The sequence below is a fragment of the Heloderma suspectum genome, chromosome 12, assembly GCF_057233095.1.
Source record: "Heloderma suspectum isolate Gila_16-S chromosome 12, 16-S_ref, whole genome shotgun sequence".
NCBI classification, from domain to species: Eukaryota; Metazoa; Chordata; class Lepidosauria; order Squamata; family Helodermatidae; genus Heloderma; species Heloderma suspectum.
In genome coordinates this window covers 4,815,252-4,838,089 of record NC_139469.1, presented here as the reverse complement: position 1 = coordinate 4,838,089, position 22,838 = coordinate 4,815,252, and the positions used below count along the sequence as shown (strand labels likewise).

At 50.5% G+C, this 22,838-nt stretch overlaps 1 protein-coding gene across 5 annotated transcripts in view; it reads left to right on the top strand.

The window, feature by feature from the left end:
- RAI1 (retinoic acid induced 1) overlaps positions 1-22,838 on the top strand; it is a 211,641-nt gene that overhangs the window by 55,054 nt on the left and 133,749 nt on the right. For all 5 annotated transcript variants that reach the window (XM_084818186.1, XM_084818184.1, XM_084818183.1 and 2 more), the window contains one exon: positions 19,061-19,159. The gene's annotated coding sequence lies outside the window, so the exon portion shown is untranslated. The remainder of the gene's footprint in view (positions 1-19,060; positions 19,160-22,838) is intronic.

The following is a 22,838-nucleotide window of genomic DNA, read 5'->3' as shown; positions in this document are numbered from 1 at the left end:
GAACTGGATATATAGATGAACTTTTGGTCTGATCCAGCATGGCTCTTCTTATCTTCTAGACCAGCCTTCCCAACCTGGTGCCCCCCAGACGTTTTGAACTGCAACTCCCATCATTCCCAACAAGTACAGGTTGGGAAAGGCCTGAGGTGACTGCTTCATTCTGCCTAATGGTAGAGCCGGCCCTCTGTTTGGGGCAGCAGCAGAACTGTGTAGGGGATAAATGCCTTCCGATTAACATAGAGGGAGGTAAATACAGGCACATCGACACAAAACACCAGTGTACTACCATTTAGGGGGATACTTTTTCTGACCAGAGGGCCCATTTCGCCAGCATGGCTAAGAATATAGAAGAGCCCAGCTGGATCAGACCAAAGGCCCATCAATTCCAGCATCCCGTTTCCCACAGCGGCCAGTCAGATGACCCAGTGGCAAGTCCACACGCAGGGCAGTAGTCCTCTCCCACTGCTGCCGCCCCCAGCAGAGGGCCAGCTCTACTGTTAGGCAGTGTGAAGCAGTCGCCTCAGGTTGCAGGTCCTGTGAGGTGGCAGCAAGATGGAGGAGAGAGCTCTGTGCCCCCTAAGCTGACCTGCTGTTTTCAGGTGCAATGGAAGAAAAAGACTTGGGCCCGCCCTGCCCAGGCAACTTGTATTCAGTGGCACACAGCCCCCGAACATGATGGCTCTATTTAGCCATCATGGCTAATAGCCATAGATTAACCCTGTCCTCCATGAAGCCATCCTCTTCTTAACCATGTCTTTGTAGACTAGAGTCAGAACATTGCTGAACGGAGAACTTCAGCCATTCTTTAATAAGGATAATATTCTACTAGACCTGCTGAAGTTTGTTTTTGTTTTTGAAAGTGTGGTTGTCCGTTAAACTTCAGCAGGGAGAGAAGTGCAGTCAGCAGTGTGGAACGCATGCGTGCATCGGTGTGTGTGTATAAGGCAGGGATTCTTGGAGTGAGGATAGAAGTATAGAGGTATCAGTAAGACAGAGCTGTGTGTGCCTCAAGGTCTGCTTACATCCCCTGAAGCAGTGTGCCATTCCTCAGGTAGGGATATCGCAGAAATCTCTTTGTGGGGTGGAGTGCGACAAGGTTTCCTAGGCTCTGCCCCCCGGACTTTGTTTTGGCTCCTACTGCAGTGCCCAACTCAATCTGCAGCGAGTGGGACCAGTTTGCAGATTTTCTGGGAATTTTGCATGGGGGGGGGGCAGGTTCTGCAGTTTGTGGAAATCTCTGAGCAATTTGTGCAAATTATTTTTATTTTTTTATTTTTATTATTAAATTTATTAATCGCCCATCTGGCTGGTCACCCAGCCAAATTACAACCAAATCTGTGCAAATTGCTCAGAAATTTCCACAAATTGGGGGACACCCTCCCACCGCAAAAATAAAAAAAGGCGTAATGTTCCCTGAAATCAGGAAACAGCCCACAGCTCAACTCACGGATGCAAAGTGAGTTGTACACACCACGGAACTCCGTTGAGCCAAAAAAGAAACGGATTTCCCAGTGACAGACATCCCAGTTGGAGGGCATTATACTGTTGGTAGAGTTGAAATAAGCTCAACTGCCAGTCCTCTCAGCTTCTGTACGTGGATTGGAGTGGTGGGGTGGTATCTTGTCCTTTGCCTGAGGCAGTAAAAGGCCTTGGGCCAGCCCAGAATTCGAGAGAGAGAAAGAGATCTAAAATGGCGCCCGGGCACTGAGCACTCGAGCATCAGCAGCCAAAGGTTGCCAAAGAGGAGAGAAAAGAAGTAACCCCCCCCCCAATAATACTTAAAAGTGGGTTCCAGGTTGGAGGCTGAGGTTTAAAGGCAACTCCTGGGACTGTCAAAACACTTATTGCCACTGCTTTAGCTGATGTCATGCACTGGATTTGGCAAGCAGCCAGGTGTGTCCATGCCAGGCCGAAGCTAAAACCTGCCGTATCGCTGCTGATGCCCAAGATGGAACAGATGGCAAGACAGAGAGGACAGAAAAGGCTCTGTTGTCATGGCAAGAGGCCTCCCATGACGGAGAGTGATGGAGGAGAGGAGGAAGGTGGCCCAGTGACTGGATCTGTCACACCTGGGCCAGCTGTTCCTGCCTCCCCCCCTCCTCCGCTACCCATTTGTGGGCTTGCAAAGAATTCACAACTACCTCTCTGGCCTGCCAAGAGAACAGATAGCAATTCCAGGTCCGCATCCCAGGGGGTTTATGGGAATTAGTAGATGTCTCTGAAGGCTCTGAGATGGCTGCAGAACGTGACAGAAATGCAATTTCTTTTCCTTTTTTTCTGGATGGATTCATGGGTGGTAAGTAATTTCGTACACATGTCTCATCGCTTAGGCCAATGGAAGCACCGTGTGTGTGTGTGTGTGTGTGCGCGCGCACGCAAAAGGGCCATTGCCACTCCCAGAAGTCATCAGAGAAGGGCCTGTTTCATTTGCGTATGCTAATCCATTTAAGAACAAGTTTGTGCAAAACGGTCTAGTGCTGAAATTGTGCTGACAGTAAACAGGGCATCGTTTCCCAAGCAGTAACATAAATGCGATGACTGAGTAACTCTGCATGGGTCAGCCGACGATCTCTGTTTTCTGTGGCGATTGGGAGAGTGTTGCAGGCTGGCATTTCAAACCTCTAACTTCTGTGGCCTTCCAGAGGTTTTGGCCTACAACTCCCATTGCTTGGCTGGCTAAAGCGGATGGGAGTTTTAAGCCAAAACATCTGGAGGGCCACAAGTTGGCCAGCCCTGCTTTATGGCTTTAATTTTCAGTGGATTAATCAGTTACGTTCATGATTTAAATGAAAAAAAAATTAATTAAGTGAATGAAACAGAGGCATGCAAATTGCTACCAGGGTTCAGCACTCTCTCACCCCTCCTCCCTGATGCCATCAGTGCCGGCCAACCTGTCATCTGTAGTGGATATTGCACACCAGCGCCAGGGGCCTGCATGTCCTGGATGCCGTCCAGAGCCATCCAGACAGTGCAATGGGGAAAGGAGATGTGGCAAGAACAAAGGCCCAGAGCATTTGAACCAGGCGTGTTGAACCTTTTTCAGCCTGAGAGCTGAATTCCATTTTGCAGAAGTTCTTGGGGACCGCACTGCAGTGGTGGGTGTGGCCAAAGGCAAAAGGGGTGCGCCCCCAAACCAACAATGCCAGCAAATTTTAGTTTAAAGTCCTTACTGTCTCTAACTCGGCCTTAGGAAAAGCATTTCAGCCTCTAGACACCTGGCCAGGAAGAGAGATGAGGGAGAGAGGAGACTGGAGAGACAGAGGGAAGCCAGGGAGAAGAGAATCGAGAGCCAAAGAAAGTGGAGTGGACATAGGAGTTGGCAGAGAAAAGTATCTGGGGTCAAATGAGATTCGAGGGAGGAGCAAGGGGAAAGGTTGAAAGGAGGCCTGGAAGAAGGGATTGCAGACACCACTTCCAGGAGACCAGAGCATGAAAAGGGCAAGAGAGAGGTAGGGATGGTGGAGGAATTTCTTTGGTTTGCATTTTAATGCAAGTTTACCTAATTTCACACTTTCCAGCCAATATCTGGACTGAAATTCAGGTGTCCTTCAAAATTTGCACTTCTCCAAATTTTGTGATGGTGTTCTCTAATCAGAAAATGGGTACAAAAATGTGTTATGGGGGGGGGTGTACTGAAATGTGAAAATAACACTAAAATGTGCATTTTAATGCAAGTTTACCTAATTTCACACTTTCCAGCCAATATCTGGACTGAAATTCAGGTGTCCTTCAAAATTTGCACTTCTCCAAATTTTGTGACGGTGTTCTCTAATCAGAAAATGGGTACAAAAATGTGTTATGGGGGGGGTACTGAAATGTGAAAATAACACTAAAATGTGTTCTATTAGGGAAATCTGCTTGCAAAAATACATGTATTAGGAGAAATGCACACAAAAATGCATACGACTTTTCATGTGGACTTTTTTTTAAAAAAAACCCCATCACTAATGTGGATGGGGGACAAGCCTACAGCAAGACTGGAAAAATGAGACACTGCGAGAAATCAAAACCAGCAGATTTGTCCATCCTTAGAGGTCGGCTCCTGCCAGGCCCCCCCTGGGATAAGTGGCCCAAGGGTGGCCACCAGTTGTTGCAACTGGAGATGTGAATACAAGAAGTGAGAACCATCAGCAAGAGACCCCAGCTATAGAACTGATGATGACAAAGCTGTTATTGTTTCAGCCAATGCTTACAACGAACATAGCTGAAGAATTAAGGATGCAAGATGGAGAAGTGAAGCCGTAAGTGGGAGACAAAACATTGGACAGTGAGGAGACTGGTATCCTGAGAGACTTCCGCCATTGATTAAACTTACCCTTCAGTTTTCAGGAATGGGTTCTTCCTCTGTAGTGCTTGAAGCTAAAACAGAATAAAGGACTTATAAACTGCAACTTGTTCCCAGAGTTCCTTTGGTTCCCCACCCCTGCCCCCAGAACCCACGGCAGCACCACTGACTAATGGGGCAACAGGTGTGTGTGTGTGCAGGCTGGCTAGCTGCAAAAAGGGACAGGGCTCACCTTGCACCTTTAATAGTTGTGTAGAAGAAGGGATTGCAGCAGGAGCGATGTGCCTTTTGATTGCTAGCGACAGGAGCCCTCCGTTTGGAAGTGCCCTTGGGTCTCAGTTTGTCCTGGTTGAAATGATCTTCTGTGTATTTTGGTGCTCCGCTGATTTAAAATCCAAGAAGATGGATGGTACTTTTGGAAATAATAATAACGACACAACCTAGCATTGTCCTGCAAAATGTTATCAAAAATTCAAAATTCAAAAAAGGGGAAGGGGCAAACGTGGACTATCTGCTCCTTCTTAGCTGCTGTTCTCTTTTATCTCTTTTATATTCTTTTAAACTGTTGTGTATTTTATATCCTAATATTTTAATATGTGCCTGGGAGGACTATTGGGCAACTCATGGGGTGGGGGAGGTGCCACCATAACTGTGGTCACGGGCAGGGGGAGGTATGGCGTTGGGGGATTAACAGGCCAGCTGAGGAGAAGAGGGGCTAGACACCTTACAGCTGTCCCCTCTTCTGGTTCTTCCCCCAACCTGATGGTTCCTGGCAGCCTTACCAGTCTTCCCTCGGGTCTGGTGGTGCTGCTGCTGAATGCCAGGTCGGCCCAAAATAAGACCTCCCTCATCCATGATTTGATTGTGGATGAGGGGGCTGACCTGGCATGTATTACTGAGACCTGGGTGGGGGAACTGGGAGGGGTCACTCTCTCCCAGCTGTGCCCTCCTGGGTACTCGGTGCAGCACCAACACCGACTTGAGGGTCGGGGAGGGGGGGTTGCCGTGGTCTATAGGAATTCAATCTCCCTCTCCAGGCTTCCTGCTCATTTGAGTGCAGATCTTGAGTGTTTGTACCTTGTGTTGGGTACCCGGGACAGATTAGGGATTCTGTTGGTGTACCGCCCACCCCGCTGAGATCCCCCAGGATGATGGTCCTGGGGGATCTCAACTTCCATGCCGAGGCCGCTGTATCCGGGGCGGCTCAGGACTTCATGGCCGCCATGACAACCATGGGGCTGTCCCAACATGTCACCGGCCCAACGCATATAAAAGGACACACGCTTGATCTGGTTTTCTCGACTGGGCAGGTGGATGGTGATCTGAAAGTGGAGGAATTAACATCTGTCCCTTTGTCATGGTCAGATCACTTCCTGCTGAGGTTTAGACTTCTGGCGGCCTTCCCCCTCTGCAAGGGTGGGGGACCTATTAAAATGGTCCGCCCCCGGAGATTAATGGATTCCGATGGATTCCAGAGGGCTCTGGGGGATTTTCCTGCTGGTATGGCTGGTGCTCCTGTCGAAGCCCAGGTCGCTCTGTGGAATGCAGAGATGACTCAGGCAGTTGACACGATCGCGCCCAAGCGCCCTCTCCCTCTGAGCAGAGCCCGGCCAGCTCCTTGGTATACCCCTGAGCTGAGGGCAATGAAGCAAGAGGGGAGACGGCTAGAACTCAGGTGGAGGAAAACTCATGCTGAGTCTGACCGAACACAGGTAAGAGCCCACTATCGAGCCTACTTTGTGGCGGTGAGGGTGGCAAAGAGGCAGTTCTTTTCCACCAGCATTGCATCTTCTCAGTGTCGTCCAGTGGAGCTTTTCCGAGTGGTTCGCGGCCTGTTACATTCTGGGCCAGGGAGAGAGACGGTGGAACCCTCAGTAGCATGCTGTGACAAGTTTGCACGGCACTTTGAGGATAAAGTCGCTCAGATTCGTCATGAATTGGACACCACCATTACTGCAGTTCCATTGGTAGAGGCGTTCAGAGCACCGTCTGGTCCAGTTTTATTGGATGAGTTTCAGTTACTGAGGCCTGAGGATGCGGACAAGGTGCTTGGCCAAGTCCGATCGACCACTTGTGTGCTTGACCCTTGCCCTTCATGGCTTATTAAATCAAACAAGGAGGGGTTGTCCGGCTGGGTCCAGGAGGTTGTAAATTCCTCCTTGAGAGAGGGAGTGGTGCCTCCCGCTTTAAAAGAGGCAGTAATTAGACCACTCCTGAAAAAGCCTAACCTGGACCCAGAGGATGTTAACAATTATAGGCCAGTGGCCAACATCCCCTTCCTGGGCAAGGTGCTTGAGCAGGTGGTTGTAGGACAGCTCCAGGCACTCTTGAATGAAACGGATTATCTAGATCCATTTCAATCGGGCTTCAGGCCTGGTTTTGGAACGGAAACTGCCTTGGTCGCCCTGTGGGATGACCTCTGCCGGGAGAGGGACAGGGGGAGTGCGACCCGTTGATTCTCCTGGACCTCTCAGCGGCTTTCGATACCATCGACCGTGGTATCCTTCTGGATAGGTTGTCTGGGTTGGGAGTTGGAGGCACTGCACTACAGTGGTTCCGCTCCTACTTGGATGGCCGATTTCATAAGGTGGTGCTGGGGGATTATTGCTCTGTGCCATGGCAATTGTGCCATGGGGTTCCACAGGGCTCTATTTTATCCCCCATGCTGTTTAACATCTACATGAAACCGCTGGGGGAGGTTATCCGGAGGTGTGGGCTGAGGTGCCATCAATATGCGGATGACACCCAGCTCTACCTCTATTTTTCATCAAAACCAGGTGAGGCAGTGGCTGTTCTGAACCAGTGCCTGGGCACGGTAATGGACTGGATGAGGGCCAATAAACTGAAACTCAATCCAGACAAGACGGAGGTACTGTTAGTGGGTGGTTCATCTGCCCGGCTAGGTGATATTCAACCTGTTCTGGAGGGGGTTGCACTCCCCCTAAAGGATCAGGTTTGTAGTTTGGGGGTGCTCTTGGATCCAGAACTGTCACTTGAGGCACAGGTGAACTCAGTGGCACGGAGCACATTTTATCAGCTTAGGCTGGTATACCAACTACGCCCTTATCTGGACAGAGATAGCCTAGCTACAGTTATCCATGCTCTGATAACTTCTCGTCTGGATTACTGCAATGCGTTATACGTGGGGCTGCCTTTGAAAACGGTCCGGAAACTTCAGTTGGTCCAAAATAGGGCAGCAAGATTGTTAACAGGGACTGGCCTGCGAGCTCATATTACGCCAGTACTTTTCCAGCTGCACTGGCTGCCAGTCCATTTCCGGGCCCGATTCAAAGTGCTGGTGTTAACATTCAAAGCCCTTAACGGCTTGGGGCCAGGTTACCTGAAGGATCGCCTCCTCCCATATGTGCCTGCCCGGACCTTAAGATCATCATCAGCGGCCCTTCTCCGTGAGCCCCTGCCAAAGGAAGTGAGGCGGGTGGCTACTAGGAGGAGGGCTTTTTCTGTTGTGGCACCCCGGCTCTGGAATGAGCTCCCTAGTGAGGTTCGCCTGGTGCCTACATTGTACTCCTTTCGGCGCCAGGTGAAGACCTTTTTATTTTCCCAGGCATTTTAGCTTTCTAAATTTTTATCTTTGCTGTTTTAAATCTGTATTTTAAACTCCTGTACTGCTGCTAGGTTTTATTGTGGTTGTATTGTTATATTGTGGTTTTAATGTTCTATATATTTTAAATTGTTTTATTGTGTGTTGTTTGGTTTTAGTTTTTGTGAACCGCCCAGAGAGCTTCGCCTATTGGGCGGTATAGAAATGAAATAAAATAAATAAATAAATAAATAAGTTGTGCAATGTGAAACTGCGGATTGTGCGCAGCAGGGCACCTTAGTGCATGCACACGTGGTTGTGCAATAGAGATGCGTCCACCCACCCATTCAGAGAGTTCACTGCCTCGAGGAGGGAGTTGAATGCAGAAGAACAAAAATGCTAGCAACTCACAGTGAGAAAAATTTAGCAAAGCATTCACCAGGGGCCAAAGCGAGAATGGAAGAAGCAATTAATGGGCGGGGGGGGGATAGGGATCACCCATGGGACTGTCAGAGTGTATGGTTGTGCACAATGGCTGAGTGTGCCAGGGCACACTCTCTGATCACAGGGAATGACGGTGCCCAAGAGGCCGCCACCACTACCCAATGTGAGCTGCTTGTGCACTGCAGGACGTTCCCCACAATTTTCGACGGTGCGCAGCAGCACTGTTGCATATGTGCCCTTGGCAGACAAATGGATGTGGAAGGGGTTCCCCGGAAGCAGAAAGTTCGAAAGGCGCTGTGTTAGACCCGGCAGTGATCATCTTAAGACTTTCAGGTGGGGGCTCCCCCACGGATTTTGGCAGCTCTTTGTCATCTGGAGAGCCACGAGGCCTCGTAAGTCAGAGGGAGGGAGGGGAAAGGGGAGGGAGGGAGAGAAGATGGTGCAGAAGGCTTGGAGGACATGTCGAACACGAAAGAGGAAACGGTTGAAGTGGGGAAGTCCTGCGTCTCGGGCAAATGTGAAGTATCTTTATGAGTAAGCAGTATCTGTTGCTGGGGAGAATGAGGTTAAGCTGGAGGAAGAAATCTTGGGAGAGAGGCAACATTAAACCGTGTTAGATTGTTGATAGCTGCCCAAAAGTCTTCTCCTCCTTGAAATGGCTCCTCCCTTGCTGCCCCGTATTCCCAGAACCCCTGCCCAGTTCCCCATTGACCACCTGCCCCTTTAAAAGACTCTGCTCCTCCTTCTCCCTTATTCCAGAAATGCCTCCCCAGATCTGCATAGATCCCTTGCAGTACTGGAGCCAGGATTTGGGGCACCATCTAACATGGAAAGGGAAGGACATGCAAATGAAAGTGCTCCTAGGCTGCATCTGATCTTAGAATGATAGAATCATAGAGTAGTAGGGTTGGAAGGGGCCTACAAGGCCATCAAGTCCAACCCCCTGCTCAATGCAGGAATCCAGGTCAGAGCATCCCTGACAGATGGCTGCCCAGCCTAGTCTTGAATGCCTCCAGTGTGGGAGAGCCCACCACCTCCCTAGGTAATCGGTTCCATTGTCGTATTGCTCTAAGAGGAAGTTTTTCCTGATGTTCAGCCGGAATCTGGCTTCCTGTAACTTGAGCCCATGATTCCGTGTCCTGCACTCTGGGATGATCGAGATGAGATCCTGGCCTTCCTCTCTGTGACATCTTCTCGGAGACTGTGCACAATGGAAACGGCAGAGCTGTTAGGGTGGTGGATCCTCTGCTGGTCTGGGCCCCTGGCAAATGCCCAGTCTTGCCACCCTCTGGAGCCAGCCCTCATCCCCTGCTGCCTTAAATGATTCCACTCTCTCTCTTGCTGCCCCATATACCCCCCAGAATACCTACACCAAGGGTAGACAACTCCCATCATCTCTGAAGTTTGGTCACGCTGGATAGAATTGATGGGAGTTGTAGTCTAAAACTATCCCTGACCTACACAGACATCTCTCCCTCTCTCTTTCTCTCTCTCTCTCTCCCTTACAAACTCGCTTTTCCCCTCCATAACCTTTGGCAGAACCCCGTAAGAGTCCCCAGTGGAAATCAAGACTCACTATATTTGCTTTCCTGTTCGCCTTGCTACTCCCACCTTGCCCTTCCTTCTGTTCCTTGTCTCCCCAACCTGGGATCCAGGGCCCCCCTCTCTCTGGCCCTCTCTGCTCTCTAAAGCGCTGTGTGCGTTGCGTGGCACATGACCCTCGCAAGTTCATCTCGCACAGACGCATACTCCGTAATTTGTGAAAGAAACCATTTTCTCCCCCCTGGCTAGGGAGAGGGAGGGGACCAGCAGAAGGCAGCCTGAGAGAGGTGAATGAGGTTTTAGTTGCGCCTGCCTTGCAGAATTACTGGCACGTCTCTCATAACATCTGTTAAAAATAAAACGACGTTCATTTTCATGGCGCCTTCACTCGCTGCTTTGCAACGGCTTCTGAAGGGAGCGCTGGGGTGGGAGGGAGGGAGAAACAACCTGCCTGGGATTTTATCTTGAAATCCCCCCCACCCCAGTTGTGCCTCTCCTTGAGGCTTCCTTCCTGATCTTCCCATGGGTTCCATTAGGCCCATATTAAAGCTTTTTCCTCCACTCAGCCGCCTTCCGTCAGAATAAAAGGAATTCTAATAAACCGCCGGGAAGGGTTCGCCATTCACTCTTTCCATGGAAACAAGGGAGGCTGACACAGAGGGAGGGTTCCACTTGATACAGCCGAGGTCACCGCAGGAGGGGCCCGAGGAAAAACAGGGAGGCGGTTTCTGTGGAGAGAAAAAAGAGCCGACGCTTCGGAAAAGAGTAGGCGAGGAACAGTCCCTTCTCTTTCCTCTCCTGCCCAGGGGGCCTCCGTGTGCAAACTGGGAGGAAGAGGGCACGGGCAGAGGGCATCCTTCAGAGCAGAGGACCCGGCAAGGTCTCTTCGGAGGATCGCCCCTCACCAGCAGCTCAGAAGGGGCAGCTCCCACACTGGCCATGGTGGGCGTTCGAGCCAGCGGGGCCAGCGAGGCATGAGGGCCTGCCTGGTTCCCCCGCGGGACCTCTCGCCCCCACTAGCCCACCGCTCCTGAGCAATGAATGGATCCTGCTGCAGATCCCTTTCTTGGATTTCTTGACACCACTGGCACCACCCTTGGCGGGGCCGGGTCAAAGGCGGGCACGGTGGGGCACCTACCGAGGACCTGCCCCCCGCAGCACCCCCCTGACAAGAGCCCCCTGGGCTGGCTCCTGCTCTTCACCATCGCAGCCTGCGTGTTCTCCTGGCTCTCGCTCTGGCCCAGGCAACGGTGGTGGTGGTGAGGAGCGGAGCAGCAGCAGATGCCCCGGCCTGCTGGCTCCCTGGCTCTCTGCCTGCCAAGCAAGGAAGTGGGGGCAATGAGGAGGAGGAGGAGGAGGAGCAGCAGCTGGTGACCATGGCGGTGAGAGGGTACTCACTGGGGAGGGGGCCCACAGAGGGGGCCTTCCCCGAGGGACCTCCAAAACCTGGAGCTGGCACAGGCCTGCACCCCTCTTAAGACGTGTGTTTCATGCATTTCCTCACCTGTCCTCTAAGGAGCTTGAGGCAGCATGCACAGCCCATCTCTCCTCCACCGAGATGCCAAAGCAGAAATCACTGCTGTGATTTGAGTGGAAATGCAGCGCATCTCGCCATAGCAGGAAAGACCACCCTGCCTGCCTGCTGCTCAGTCTGCTCTCCAGGTGCGAGGTGTGGGTGGGCAGCTCCAAGGCCCCTGCAGCTCTCGCTCCTCCTTATGGTCTTTGACGCTAACCTTGGGATGGGCGAGCAAGTGATGTTCGGGATCGCCAGGATTTTCCGAACATTGTCTCGCTGCTCATCTTGTTCCTGTTCGCGTTTGCGATCGCTGCAAACGGGGAAATTGCGCAAATCGAGCATCAATCACATGTGAAATTTGGGCAGATCTCCCCAAATTTTACAGCTTTGCTCCATAGACTAAAGTGGGGCTAATCCTGCCTACAGGGGAAATTTGTGCAAATATGGGGAATTTGCGCAAATTGGGGAATTTGCGCAAAACTGAACGGAGAAAGTCATGCAAATAGACCTTGAGCACATGTCCGGCCATTTGCAAACATTGGGGGGGGGGACATAATCGCGATCGTGTTCAGGGCTTCGAACAGGCACACTCGCTCGTTTGAGAGCAAAACCAAAATTCTCATACAATTTTGTACAAAGGAAGTGAGGCGGGGGGCTACCAGGAAGAGGGCCTTTTCTGCTGTGGCACCCTGGCTATGGAGTGAGCTCCCTAGAGAGGTTCACCTGGCATCTACGTTGTTCTCCTTCCAGCGCCAGATGAAGACCTTTTCATTCTCCCCGTATTTTGTCGTTTTAGCTTCCTAAGCTTTTAGCTCTGGTGTTTTAAATCTATATTTTAAATCTCTGCATTGCTGCTAATTTTTATTCTTTTGTGGTTTCAAGCTGTCATGTTTTATCTTGTTTTATGCTGCACTCCGTGGTTTTAATTTTGTGAACCACCCAGAGGGCTTCAGCCATTGGGCAGTATAGAAATAAATTCATGCAAACCTCTACTTCAAACCATGCTTAGTCTGGAGAACCCCTCAAATAGAGGATGCCGTCAACTAGAAGACTGTCTTCTATGAAGTAGGACACCTGGCCACCCTACCCCCACCCATTTTATCCTCACATCCATTTAGCGAGGTACATTAAACTAAGAGATTGGTCATGCGGTGAGCTTGATGGCTAAGCGGGGATTCAAACCTGGTTCTTCCCAGTGCTAGGCCATCACAGTGACTGCTGCGTTGCATGATCTTTCTTCATTATGCACTCCGGCAACCTGGTGCTTTCTTGATATCGGATGCCAAGTCCCATTAGCCCCAGGCAGCATGGCCAGTGGTCAGGGATGATGGTAGCTTTGTAGTCCAAAACAGGCTCCAGCTTCTGGAGAACAAAACAGGGGAAAGCTTCTAGCAGCATAACTCTCAACATTTCGCCAAGGAGCACTGCCTCCCCCAACTGTAACATCTTTGCGGAAGGCTCTCTGCAACAGCCCTGCTCTCCATCGATTCAAAAGCCAAGAGGGGTACCGTCTTTTGGATAATTACCTCCTTATGTTTACAAAACGTAATTGTCTGTAAAAATGTTCGCAGCAGTTCAAAGTAGCAGTGTGTGTCACAGCAAGCTGCACAACGCATGACGCCTTCCCTTGCTTCCAGGCGAGGCTTTGATTGTGCAATCACTCCCTCGTCCGCAACATGTTACAGAGGGGTCCCGACGTCGCCATCTTCCACTCATACCCCTCCCGACTTCTCCCACCCCTCCTTCCACCTTTTCCTCTTTCTGCAAAAGATCCGTTACGGAGGGAAGGATGGAACCACTGCGCAGCCTCTTTTGATTGGTAGCGATAAGGGCCGTCCATCTGGAAGCACGCTTTGTGTTCATGCGCATGTCTTTGCGTGCACGTGTACCAGAGGCAAGGTGGATGCATTGCAAGGTGAACCCACTCAAGGGGGGGCCGTAGCTACATTTCCCCCCTCTTTATAGTCAGCCCTATAAAGTCTTAGTTAAAAGTATTACGATGCCATCAAATTAATTAGTATAGAATCACGATTTCAGGATCTTCTTGCCCATAGATTAGGGAGGGGTCTGGAATATAAGTATAGGGTCTTCTTAAATATGAGGCTGGGGTCTTTTAAAGGGTAGGTCTCTCCAAAATCCTCATTCAGACTTTTCAACCATTCCAGATCAAATTAGCCATCTTCAGTTTAAAACAGCCTCTTCGGCTTTTTGTTAGCAAACTTATTTAACCTTTCAGTGCCAGACTAACACTGCTTTGCATGCAGAAGATCCTAGGTTTAATTCTGGGCATCTCCAGGTAGTGCTGGGAACAAAACCTGTCTGAAACCCTGGAGAGCCTGTGCCAGTTGGTGCAGACCACGGACAGGTGGCATGGTGCACATGGTGCCCCCAGACGCCTTCCTTTGCACTTGCCAAGGTGCCCCCCCACACACACACTTAAAAAAAAAAATGTTTTCTTACCGGCAGTTGAGATTGCTGTGAAACAGGTTTCTGTTGGTGCTGAAAAGTGTGGGTTCAAAGGAACTGTAAAGAGAGTTGGGGCTGAGACTTCTGCCTTGTACTCAGCCTTTGGGGCAGGTGGCTTGTCCTCTGCCACACCTTCCGTGGCAGCCGTGGAGGCTGGTGGCTCCGACGTCCGTGGGGTGGTGAATCCGCTCCGGGTTTCAGTCAGGTGTAGAGCACTTTGGATAGCTCCTTTAGTGTTCTGACAAAAACCCGGAGCGGATTCACCACCCCACGGGAATCAGAGCCACCAGCCTCCACTGCATGGTGGCTATTTTGTGGTGGTGCCCGGGACAGGTTCTCAAATGGTCCAATGTGCCCATGGCCCCAAAAGGTTGCCTACTCCTGATGAAGACAGTGCAGAGCTAGATGGCCTGACTCAGTATATGGTCGTTTCTTCCTATGTTCCTAGACTGACCTATGATCAGGGGACTGGAAACAAAGCCCTATGAAGAGAGACTGAAAGAACTGGGCATGTTTAGCCTTGAGAAGAGAAGACTGAGGGGAGATATGATAGCGCTCTTCAAGTACTTGAAAGGTTGTCACAGAGAAGAAGGCCAGGATCTCTTCTTGATCATCCCAGAGTGCAGGACACGGAATAATGGGCTCAAGTTACAGGAAGCCAGATTCCGACTGAACATCAGGAAAAACTTCCTGAGTGTCAGAGCAATACGGCAATGGAACCAATTACCTGGGGAGGTGGTGGGCTCTCCCACACTGGAGGCCTTCAAGACGAGGCTGGACAGCCATTTGTCAGGGATGCTCTGACTTGGATTCCTGCATTGAGCAGGGGGTTGGACTCGATGGCCTTGTAGGCCCCTTCCAACCCTACTATTCTATGATTCTATGATTCTATGATTCTATGACCTCCTAAAACCCTGGTGGGAAGAGAGCTGAAAATACTGGGGAGGGCGGGCAGGGGGGACTAATATAAACAACAAAAGAACAACATGTTAACACAGGAATTCCCAAAAGGCAAAAATGGGGGCAAGATCACCGTGAAGATTAACCAGGGACATGGATGAGAAAATAGGAACCGTCCCTAGTAAGTAGTTCCTGCAGTCAGAAAAGCTCATGCTCAAACCATGGCTTCCCTTGGTATAAACCCAATGTAGGAATGAACGCAAGTACACAGGGAGCCTGTGTCTTGGAAGGGCGTGATCCCATCATACTGTCCAGACACCCATCCTCTCCCGTGGTTGTGTGTGTCCTACTGTGAGCCAGTACCTGGCGGCACAGCGGTGGATTTCCCCCCTGAGACTTCCATGTATGTTCAAGTGTAGACATCGTGATCGTGTTCCAAGCGAAGCTGACGCTCACCAGGTCAAGCTCCCTGCCCATCCAGCCCCGTATTTCGGCTGGCCCATTACCATCAGCCAAAAAGGAGGACATGTATTTGCATATAGGCAAATGTGGAAACATTCGGTGCGGTTTAAATAGAAATGCAGCACATCTCATTGTAGTGGGGGAGACTGTGGCCAGGTGACCTGTGTGCCTCTGTGTTCAGTCTGTGCACCTGCTAACTGTGGATGGACAGCAACTTCTGGGTCCCTGCTGCCCTCCCTTCCTGGCGTTCTTTAAACCGAATGTAGATCAGACAGGCCTTCAGACAGGGAACACCTTGAAATGGAGGACCGTTCTCTGCAAAGTAAGAGACTTGGGCCAACCTTCCCGTAGTATCTGCTCCTGTTGGACAGGGGTTCTCTGGGGTCTCAGGCAGAGAGGGGTCCTTCTAGGTTTTGGAGCGGTGCCTGGACAAGCCGCTCTCAGTCCCCCCACCAGTGGAACCCACCCCCACAATTTACTAGCTGGAGCGCAAACACCTTGAAATGGAGGACTGTTCTCTGCAAAGTAAGAGACTTGGGCCAACCTTCCCGTAGTATCTGCTCCTGTTGGACAGGGGTTCTCTGGGGTCTCAGGCAGAGAGAGGTCCTTCCACGTTTTGGAGCGGGGCCTGGACAAGCCGCTCTCAGTCCCCCCCACCAGTGGAACCCACCCCCACCATTTACTAGCTGGAGCGCAAACTGCCTTTTAACTGGAGATGGCCAAGAATGGAACCTGGAACCTTCTGAATGCAACACAGTTCTCTGGGGGCCTTCCTCTCCCCAGAGCAGGGAGGGAGGGAGGGAAAGAAAGAAAGAAAGAAAGACACACAGACAGACAGACAGACAAAGACTGCGACAGAGAGAGAGAATGGTGGTGGCGGCAAGCATGAAAGAGGGCAGTAATCATAAGCACAGGTAGGAAGAAGAGACTCGACAGGTTTGTGGACTTTATTATACGTCCTTTAAATTTGCCTCTGCCCTCCAAAGAGAAGAGGAATTCCTGCAATGGTATTGTATTTAATCGGCCACACGCCACAGTAATGTGACACTGAAAGCATGCAGGCACAGAGTAAAACAGATGGTTTTACCTGGCTGAGAGATTGTGTGTCCCAAGTAAAACCAAACTGCGATTTTGAAGAAAAGAAATACAAATCCACTACCATTAAGGGGGGGGGGAACATCCTCCTTCTGGGATTCTAGTAACAAGACCAGAGGAGAGAAAATATATATGATGTGCCAAAAGTGGAAAGGGAAGAGTTTTTCCTCCCTCTCTCATAATACTAGAACTCAACAGGGTCCTCCCGTGAAGCTGATTGGTGGGAGATTCAGGACAGATCAAAGGAAGGGCTTCTTCACACAGCGCAGTTAAACTATGGAACTTGCTACCACAGGATGTAGCAATGGCCACCAACTTGGATGTCTTTAAAGGGGGTTGGACAAATTCCTGGAGGAGAAGGCTATCAATGGCTACTAGTCCTGATGGCTATGTGCTCCCCCCAGTACCAGAGGCAGTGAGCCTATGCACACCAGTTGCTGGGGTCATGGGTGGGAGGGTGCTGTTGCACTCCTGTCCTGCTTGTGGACTTCCCATTGGGGCATCCAGTTGGCCACTGTGGGAACAGAATGCTGGGCTAGAGAGGCGTCTGGTCTGATCCAGCAGGGCTTTTCTTACATCAGATACACGCCAGGAAAACATGCATCGTGATGACAGGTGAAGTGCCCTATGACAACCTGTCTGTTGCCAGGGGCAGGGCATATGTTTGCACACAGATTGTGACCTCCCTTCCCATTCTTGGAGACTAGGCCACAAACGTTGCTCTTTTTTTTCTCTGTGGGAGAGAGGGTCGGACATTCCCTTAAGGGTGCGTGCAGGCGCATATTTCCTCCAGGAGGCAGTGTGGATATTTCTGCTGTGGGGCAAACTCTGCAGCCCTGAAACCTCACTCCTCTACTCACATCTCTCTCCGAATCAAGGAGGTAGTGTTGTAGGAGCCAGCTGGGAGCAAGGCAGACCTGAGTGTGCCAGTGAAAGGGAGGACCTTGCTGGTCTGGGTGATGCTTTACAGTCCACTCCTCTCTTTGCCTTGCAAGCTCAGTTCTTCGGTGACCACCACTGGCTCCAGGCTTTTGGAGGCCTCTGGGCAAGGCGTCCTCAGTGCGCTCCCTCCATCAGTACATCTGCCTTCTCTCCAGCTGCTCTCGCTCTTCATCCTCTTCTTCATCATGGGTACCACTCGCTTGCTCGACAGGCAGAGAGCCATGGAGCAAGTGGCAGCGGCACCTCTTGTTCCTCCATCTCAGCACCCCCATGGTCTGGGCCAGAGAGAGTCAGGTGGACAAGCGGGTTGCAAGAGTGCAGAGGAGGAGCAACTCCAGAGGGCTCTTGTCATTGGGTCCCTGCTGGGGGATGGTCCATCGGCAGGTGCCATGCCATGCCGACACTTGACGCCAGTCCTGTCATTGACGCAGGAATGATCTAAGCAGCCTTCCTACCGGGTGTATTCCGGATGTGTTGTACTATATCTCCCATCATCCCAGCCAGTTCTTTAGGCGCCAGAGGGTACTGGGTGCTTGGGCTTTGGAACCCTTTATCATTTTCTTCATTGGTAAAAATGATGGGAACGGGTGGGTGGGGAAGCAACCCTGGCTCTTTGTTAGGTTTCTGTCATTCGACTCCTCCTTATCGTCCCCCCCTCCAAAATCCAGCGTTCGCACAAGGTAAATCAAGACACCATTGATTTTCATTTGCCAGGACGCTGTGCATACAATGTCCCGCAGTAGATCTGAGGACCCCTGAGCTTTGCTCTTCCTTCCTGCTGTGTCAGTCGCTACTCCGGTTGCGGCTGCTGCCGGCATGGAGTAAGGAGACGCTCCAGGTGTCTGATGCCTCCCTCTCAACAGACCTGTCCCCCTGCTTTCCCCCCTTCCAATCCCCCCCACTCCAACAGCCACTTTACTAGCCCACCTGTCTGACCCGGACCTCTCACTCAGCTTCCATGCTGCTGTGCTCTTTCACCCTGTGTGCGTGTGTGTGTATTTTCTCCATGTGATTGCATTTCAAGGGGAGCCTGGCAGCGGTGAAATAGATTGATAACAAGAAAACCAGCTCCCACCTCCCTTGCTTCCCGCCCCCCGCTTGCTTTTTTTTCTTATTATTTCTCTTTTTGCTTCCCCCCCTTCTTACTCCGGAGAGTTTAATTTTATTTTTTTAAAAACCCACACAAAACGCGCACACACACAAAAACTCTGCAGCTTTTCTCAACTCCCCTGCGCGATGGCGTTTTTATGCTCTGTGGGCTGCCTCTATTTCTGATTGCTATTCCTGGCACAAACACACACACGGAGCACGGAACACACATCACACACCGGCAGGGCTGCCACCCACTCAACACAAAAACGAGAGAGAAAGAGGAGGGAGGGGAGAGAGAGAGAGAGAGAGAGAGATGCTGCCACTGGTCCCTCAGTCTCCTTGGACATCCTGATGTCTTTATAGTACCAGGGAGAAAAACCTAAACCACTCCCCCTGTATCCTTTTCCCTTTCTCTCCAGCCTTCACCTCTCCCTCATCTCCATCAGCACACTCCCCCCCACACACACACCCGTCTGCTTTTAGCAGCCTGCAGCCAACCAATCAGCCCCACACACACACACAGCCGTGCACACACACACACACACATCCACCACTCCTACCACTGGCATTAAATTTTCAAACTGGATGCTACAGGGCCGTTCCTAATTACCTCCTATCCCCTAGTGGTCCATGAATAATGTCTACAGGAGCTCCAAAGGGTTGCTGAGAAAAGGGGGGAGAGAGAGAGAAAGAGAGAGAGAGAGAAAAGAAGAAGAAAGAATTGTGCTGTATACCAATTTTTTCCCCCTTCATTTTTTTTCTCCCCCTTCCAAAGGATCTAATCTGAGGCCACTCCACTCTGGAAGAACAGAAGAGGAAAAGAGCGAGGAAGCACACGACAGGCAGCAGAAGGGACGGGAATACTTCCAAGCAGGTACCGTGGATCTCTCTTTTGCGTGCTTTGATGTTCCATTGGTGGGGCGGCAGAAAGCTCTGTGGTCATTCATTCATCAGCATCCTTGCGTTCTTTTCCACCAAGCCCCCTCCTCACCGGTTTTATGTTTCTGCTTATGCCATTTGCCACTTCAGTGCACTTGGGAGGGGGGTTAGAACAGCAGCTTTGATCTTATGGCTTTAGCAGAGTTGTTGAGTGTGAAATGGCGTGTCCCCCTCTCCCACTTCAAATTGGTTTGCTGTTGAAATGGTTTCTGGATTTCTTGCAAAATTCTGAGCAAGCTGCTTCCTTCCTTCCTTCCTTCCTTCCTTCCTTCCTTCCTTCCTTCCTTCCTTCCTTCCTCTGTTTTGGTACATAAGTGCATGAGTGAAGCAGAAATTCAGTTTTAGGGGTGCTTTCTATGTTGGGGAGGGGACGTTTTGTGTCTTAAAAAAAAAAAAATCAGTAGCACTTCTGAAGTACAAAGAATGTGAAATCTATAGTGATGGGGATTCTGGTGGCCAGGGCGAAACCCACTGCTTGAAGAGTTATTTTGGAAAATGCCTCAATAGACCTGTAAAAAGTTGGAGGATGGAAACCCAACAGCCCGTCTCTCGTGCCAGCGCCTTAACACACGGCGTTGGCGTGTCTTTTCTCGCTGGGTTTCTTTGGGCAGAGAACCAGCATTTCCTCTGGCTGTAGAGACCAGTCACCTTAGCAAGCGTTTGCACTGTACAGCGGGTGGTGCATTTGGAACCCCTCAGAGGTCTCTGCGTGGCCCTCTTTTTCCCAGGCCAAATGCACCCCCCGTCGCCTCCTCCTCGCGTTATTACCTTTTCATAAATGTTGGCTCTTCAAGCCCTCGTGGAAGCAGTGCCGGTCGACAGAAGAGCGGTTCTGTGACCCTTGTTGTCGTTGCTGATGCTGTAAATTATGACAAGGAAACGGATGCAGCACGTTGAAGTATTGTTGCAGAACGGGAGCAGAGACTTGAAGTGGCCACCACCTCGGTCTGTGAGAGGCTGGCAGGATTGCTGCCCGTTCTCTGCCACAGAAGAACGACTCACAAGCAGGCGAGCTGTGTGGGAGTGTGTGGTCTAGGTGCGGTGGTTGCAATCCAGGAAAAAGTATCCTCAAGACTCGAGCAATCCCATTAAAATCAGCCGAGTGAAGCAGGTTGTGAGTGGGAGCTGATGCGCCTCGATGCGATTTGAATGCGCAGTGCAAATGTGGGATCATTAAAACAAACAAACAAACAAACAAACAAACGCTGCAATGTGATTGGTAGGAAAGGCGAGAAGGAGCTAAGTTCGGGGGTGAATGCGCAGGATCGTTGTCGGATTAAAGTTTGGGGCGTGCCAGAGCAGGAAAAGGACAGTTTATGACACAGGAGGGAGAGGTAGCATGGTGCAGCGGTTAAAGTGTTGGATTGGGGCTGGGGAGACCCAGGTTCTAGTCCCTGTTCAGCCGCAGGGTGACTTGGGGCCAGTCACTGACTCTCAGCCCATCCTACCTCACAGGTTTGTTGTGAGGATAAACATGGAGAGGACAGGGACAATGTAAGCTGCCTTGGGGTCCTTGCAAGAGGAAAAAAGGTGTAGTAGTAGTAGTAATAATAATAATAATAATAATACCAGATTTCAAAAAGAAGAGAGAAAACCCAAATGTGCGGTATGGTGGAGGAGGCAGAGGCCCTATTCACAAGTCACAACAAGCCACCGTGTTGTGATCAATTAACCCTTAGGACACCACGGTGCCTGCCAGCTGCCATTTTGAATATGCAGGCTCCGGCTAGTGGTTGCTGTGGGTTGTCATGGCATGCGAACCCCGGCGGCAGGGGTTGTTTGAAGGTTGAACAACCTTCAGATAACCCATGGCTTTTGGTGGGGTTATTTGAGGGTTGTCTAACCCTCAAACAACCCCCAAAATGGTGCCCGCGGAGCCCGGCACAACGCGACAGCCTTCGGAGGGTAAATTAAGCCAGAGTGGGCTGTTGTGTCATGTGAACCAGGTCAACATGAGGTTTATGGGCCTTTGTACCTTAAAGTGAATTTTCCCCTTCCCGGACACTTAAATCTCAAATGGAGTCTCTGAATTGGACCAAGGGGACCTGGATTCAAACCTCTGCCAAGCCTCAAACTCAACAGGATGTCTTGAACAAGTCACTATCATCTGGCCCGTCCTACCTTGTAGGGTTGTTGTGTGTTAGGCTGAGAGAGTCTGAGTGAGGCAGGTTCCAGGGCTACACATCTGATTGGAAGAATCTGATGAAAAGTTTCGCAAGCTGCTGGCCTTTGTCTGTCTTGGGCCAATACTGTTTGTTTTCTTATTTCTGTCATCTCACTTTCTGTTGTTGTCTTAACCCTCCTGTGCTTTGGGAATTGTGACGAACCCCCAGACTGCGTAAAGCAAATGGGCGGCGTCCAGTGCTTCCACCCCACCTCCTCGACTTCCGTTGCACCAGCCAAACAGGCCGTCAGCACAACAGGAGCGAGCAGTTCCTGAAATAGCCCCAGAAATGAGCAGGAACAGACGTTTCCGGATTGGGGCAGGTCAGCGCAACTCCTTTCTGTGCGTGCCACTGACCTGCCCCGTTCCGGAAATGAGCGCTTCCTCTCCTTTCCAGGGTTGGTTCAGGACCCTCCCATTCCTGTCATGCTAGCGGTCCATTCTGCTAGAGCACGGATACCGCCCAACGTGAACAAACGAATTACTTGTTTTGTCTTTGTTGTATTATTGCACTTTATTTTGATGTGTGGAGTTTTGCTCCTGCCCTTTGTATACTGCCCTGGTTGAAGGTGAGGATGAGAGGTGGTTTAAACATATTTTAATTAAATTAGTATTACTTTTTGAAGGGTTGAAATGACCCCCACATGGTGAACATTCTAGCTTCATATTGTCTGGAGTGACTGACAGTGCCTCTCCGGGGTTTCAGACAGGCGGCCTTGCTAGCTCTTCCTGAAGATGCCAGGCACTGAATCTGGGATTTTCTTCTGCAAAGCAGGGGCTCTACCCATTAAGACTCAGCCCCTCCCCAAAGTATTATAGCTGTGCAGCTATAAAAAGGTGTTTGTCATTGATACCTCTACGAGATTTTGAGCTGAAGCGGGGAAATGCATGGATAAGGTACCCGGCGTCTCATAGAACCGTAGGAATTAACTGGGATCATTACAGACCCCAAATATCATTATTGTACTATAAAAAATAAAATTTTTATTTTTTTTGGCATTCATTCAGGGTTATGAAATATACCTCAATGTTGGTGTTGTGGGTGTGTGTTTTTAAGTATGATTCAATTGGGGTCTATTTGACCCCCGATATCTGATGAGTAAATAGCTGTTTACAAGCATAGGGAGCGTGTGTGTGTGTGTGTTTGAGCATATTGCTTGTTGTTGTTTCACAAGGAAGCAGAGTCCAGAACGGCAGGGAGGGTGGGGAGAGGACTGTGGGGGCGGAGAGTCGATTTAAATTGGGCTGAACAGATTCCCAAGAGAGCTCTTTGAGATGAAAGTCAAAATAAGACCAAATCTCAGCAGACCCGTCTCTTGCATTAAAGATGCCGGCTTCCTCATCTAACTCCTCCTTCCTTTTCTTCTTTTAAAGGATGGGGGGGGGTGTTTGTGTGTTATGTGCACAGACAACAGAATGGAGTTTTCTAGTCTTATAATTAGGGCCCTAA